Genomic DNA, 5135 nt, shown 5'->3' with positions numbered 1-5135 from the left:
TTTGAAAAAGAACCAAACAGGAATTTTAGGGATTAAAAACTATTAAAATAAAAAACTGAATCGCAGGTTAAACAAGTTATACACAGCTGAAGAAAACATGAATGGATAAATGATCAATATACAGGACAACCTAGAACGAAGCGTAAAGGTGTGAGGAGGTGGGAATATTGCTAAACAGATTCATATACGTGGAAAATAGGGTAAAACGATGTCTATTTTGGGTCCCAGAAGCAGAAAATGGAGAGACAAATTTAAAAAGACTGGCTGAGAACTTACCAGGACTGATGAAATAATGTGAATCCACAGATTCGGAAAGCACAGTCTTATCAGCAGAAACAGACCCAAGCAAAATGAAAGCATAGATGGTTTTCTTCTCTGTCCTACAAACTCTTGGAAGTGCCTGTCTCATTTTCAAGCATCTTCTACGGGGCATCTAGATGCCCAGCTCCCCCACACTGCCCCCAGTCTATTCAAGCTCATTACACACACACCCTCACCCAAACCAACACTTTCAAGATACCAAACAATGATAATTAAAATGATCAGATAAACCAGTCAGGGCTTGTATATTTTCAGAGTTGGTGAGTTGCCTCTCCCAATTAGATAGCACTTTAAGACTACATTACCACTGTCCCTTGAGGAGTGGCACAGCTGTTGGAATTCAGGCACAGTGCCAGGAGAGCCAGGAAAAGAAAGAAGCTCTGAGTGTCCTTGTTCAGCTCCGTGTGAAAGCCCACCCTAACGGGTGACTCCCGAGACAGGCAAGTGACTGACGCACCCACACACACACTCAGCCCCCAGTGGACTGGGCCCTTTGTCGTCAGAAAGAACAGACTTCACATTTATTATCAAACTGAGGAGGGTGGAAATCCACGTTGGATGCTGTCCCCCAGAGCACCCAGCCCTGTAAGCAGTGTATACAACCAGCATCAAAGACAACCGACATACAGCATTCTTCTGGCTACAACTGTTGGTTCAGCAGTGAATTCGTCCACTGAACAAATACTTACTGAGCACTTCCTCTGTATCAGGCCCTGTTGTGGACAGAGCGATACTACACAAATCAAAATGGACAAGACGTCTGACCTCGTGGCTCTTACACAGGGGTGAGGAGGAGACATTACAAATAAACAAACACTTAGATACATGTTTCTACAAGTATCTCTCTACACAAATATGTATGTGTGTGTGTGCATGCGTGCTCAGTCACTTCAGTCGTGTCCCACTCTTTGCAACCCCGTGGACTGTAGCCCACCAGGCTCCTCTATCCACGGGACTCTTCAGCCAAGAACACTGGAGTGGGTTGCCAGGCCCCCCTCCAGGGGATCTTCCCCACCCATGGATCGAACCCATGTCTCCTGTGTTTCCTGCTTTGGCAGGTGGATTCTTTACCGCTGAGCTGCCAGGGACACTCATGTATGTGTATGCGTGTTAGTTGCTCAGTCATGTCCAACTCTTTGCGACATTATGGATTGTAGCCGCCAGGCTCCTCTGTCCACGGGATTCTCCAGACAAAATACTGGAGTGGGTTGTCATTTTCTACTATATCAGACTTCCCAGGTGGCGTTAGTGGTAAAGAACTCACCTACCAATTCAGGAGATGCAAGAGACATCTGTGGGTTAGATCCCTGGGTCGGGAAGATCCCCTGGAGGAGGGCACGGCAACCCTCTGCAGTGCTCGTGCCTAGAGAATCCCACGGACAGAGGAGCCTGGTGGGCTGCAGGCCATGGAGTTGCAAAGAGTTGGATTTTATATATATATATAGACACACATATGTATGTATATGTCTGACTGCAATATGAATGGATGGAGGAAAAGGAAAATAGCAGGCAGTTTAAGAATCTGCTTCTATTTTTCAAAGAGACGTGGAGTTTGAATCGGGACAGTAGCAGCAGAGAAGTAGGTGAATCTGAGACATAGGACGCAGTGACTGCTTGTGTGGACTGAAGGCAGGGAACTACTGTGGAAAATTAGATGGGTCCAGTTTGGACCTCTGGGCGGGTGGTGCGGTCCTACACTGAGAAAGAGAGAAGGAGAAGGGAAGGTGCATTGCGTGTGTGTCCGTGTCACAGGTAGGTTTTCACATCAAAGACAACCGACATACAGCATTCTTCTGTATGTCGCCGCATCATCTGCGGCTGGAACTCAGCAGGAAGACCGGGTAACTGAAGCCAGACAGTCACCTCAGGAACCAGCTGTGGCCCCAGAATAAAACTCTGAGAACTCTCAACACGGAAGGGGCGCGCGGGGGAGGCTGCAGAGTTTGCGTCTTGCAGGCAAGGGGAAGCAAGGACTGGAGGAACGTGCCTGAGAGGCAGGAGCGGCGGGCACGAGGCGGCCTGAGTGGGCGTCTTAAAGAAAAGCTGATGGACGTGGGATCGGGGCTTGAGACCGCGGGCAGCGGCGTGGCGGCGAGACATCCAGCGGCGCCCGCTGGGCGGTAAGAAACGGACGCTCGAAGGCCAACTTCTCGGAGACAGAGGCTGCCTGCCAAGCCAGAGCTGCGGCCTTGATCTCCGGGTGGCGAGGGTCTCCCGGAGGAGGCCGTGGCACCCCACCCCAGCCTCCTTGCTGCAGAATCCGTGGACGGAGGAGCCTGCAGGGCTGCAGCCCGCGGGGTCGCAGAGCCGGACCGGACTGAGCAAGCAGAGGTGGATAAGGCCGCCTGCTCTTTCTGCGGCGGGACCTGGGTCAGGAATAATCATCTGCTGTCAGTGGAAGACTTCGATCCCCTCTCTCGAAAGCCCTCACAAACCGGAGCAGCGCCTGCTGTCCCGGGGAGGACGACGGCGACGGGAGCCCCTGAAGCCGGAACCGCGCGCCTCCTGATCCTCCCCGGAAGGGGCTGCGGCTGAGGGCGAGCATGTTGCAGAAGCAGCTTCAGGTCTAAGAGCCAAAACTGAAAAAAGAGAAGCTTTTCAAATCCGATGTTAATAGCAAATGGCTTACAGTTGACCAAATATGACCCCCGAGGGAACGCTCAGAATTTTTAAAAAATGGATTAGCTAACCAGGAATGCTCAAAAAGCAAACATTCCTAGAAGACTTGCTTACTATGTAAATATTTAGCTAAGGTTTCTCTTTGTCTACGTTCATTTGTCTTATATTTAACATAATATTTCATTTTAATGTAAACAGAAGGCATTTGTTAAAAATTTCTATTGAAATATAGCTGATTTACAATGTTGGGTTAGTTTCAGGGGTACAGCGAAGTGATTCAGATATATATATGTTATGTATATGATTTTTTCATATATATATTCTTTTTCAAAGTCTTTTCCATTGTAGGTCATTACGAGGTATTGAGCCTGGTTTTCTGTGCTTTTCTTGTTGGTTATCCAGTTTATACCTGGTAGTGTATGTGTGTGTTAATCCCAAACTCCTAACTTACCCTCCCACCACTTCCCCTTTGGTGACCAGGTTTGTTCTCTATATCGGTGAGTCTGTTTTTTAAGACTATTTGTACCATTTTTTAAGATTCCACATATAAGAAATATCGTGTAATGTGTGAATGCTCAGTTGCCTAGTCGTGTCTGACTCTTTGAGACTCCATGGACTGTTGCCCACCAGGCTCCTCTGTCCATGGAATTTTTCAGGCAAGACTGCTGAAGCAAGTTATCATTTCCTTCTCCAGGGGATCTTCCCAACCCAGGGATCAAACCCACATCTCCTGCATTGGCAGGTGGATTCTTCACCACTGAGCCACCTGGCCATATCATATAATACCGAGTGAAAAATGTTTAATAACCAAATGCACAGAAATTATAAACACAGGCTCTGAAATCAGAGAGCTGAGGTTTAAATTCTAACAACACAACTTACTAGCCTTCTGTGTTCCACAAGTTTCCCGGTGTCTCTGATCTCAGTTCCATTAACCTTGAATGAGTCCTCATAGGATTGTTGTGGAAGCGGAATTATAATATATGTCATGTTTAGCACAGTGCCTGGCTCATAATTAGTCCAAGAATGACAGTGGAGTTGATAAGAGTCACAGTCGGGAAAAATAATCACTAACAATGATGTAATAGTAATAGGGAAGGACATTGGAAAACTATTTGGCAGGATCCCCTGAAGCTGAACCCTTGAATAATCTATGGCTCAGTAATTTCATCCCCAGGGATGCATGTGTGCAAACACATGCATGTTATTTTTTTTTCTGTTTTTTTGACTGTGCAGGCCGTTAGTTCTCCAACCAGGAATCGAACCCACGGCCCCAGCAGTGCAACTGTGGAGCTGTAACCACTGAACTGCCAGGGAAGTCCCTGTGGATGCTCTGTTCTTATACACAGCCATCACCAGGCAGCTCTGCACACGGCACTGCAGTCACCAGATTAGACTTTTCCCAGGCAAGAGTTAATCCCAAATGTCAGTGCTCTGTAAATTCCCGGAGACACGTCAAGCTCCCTGAACAGTTACTTGGCTTGAAGGAGCACTGATCTCTCCCTTCCTCTAAGTACTCCCGAAGCACGTTTCACAGTCACCCCCCCACTTCCCTCCCCATGGTCTAGAGAAGAGGGACAATGAGTCAAGAGTGATAAAACCTGACTTTGGCCACTCCCAGAAATCCTGCCCAAATGGTCTTTTCCTTTTGAGAACATGGGGCATTTGTCCATTTTTGCACTCAGCATTTATTGCAAGAGGAGACATGTTCTATTTGAGCACTCTGCAGGGACAGGAAAAGGGCTGTGTTGAATATTAGGTTCAGAGACACAGTAATTGATTTAAACCAATGTACATGACACTGGGGACCGGAAGACTACTTAATAAGAAATTATGTTAGGCATACACAGCTTTCTCAATAAAACTGCATTTTGAGGCGGGGCCCAAGGTGGAAAAGGCTGGAGGGAAGTTCCACAGCCGCCTGCAAGGCCCCTGGTTTCATTAAACACTTTTATGTAGTTGGGAGTTAATCTAGGTTTCCCTGGTGCTTTCCTCCCAGGATGAAAGGGGATAGAAGGAGGAAGCAAGAGCCGGTGTGCAGGAAGGGAGGATGACCAGAAATAGGGGCAGTCGTTATTCTCATTTCTGTTTACTCTACATCAATCCTCCCCGCAAAAAACATGTTGTCAGTGGTTGGTTTGGTTCTATTTCAAAATAGAAAATCTAACTTTCATGGGAAAAAGCAAGTCTTGTAA

The sequence above is a fragment of the Moschus berezovskii genome, chromosome 28 (genome assembly GCF_049115385.1).
Source record: "Moschus berezovskii isolate FMDL1 chromosome 28, NW_MosBer_1.0, whole genome shotgun sequence".
Taxonomy (NCBI): Eukaryota; Metazoa; Chordata; class Mammalia; order Artiodactyla; family Moschidae; genus Moschus; species Moschus berezovskii.
This window is presented reverse-complemented; position numbering follows the sequence as displayed.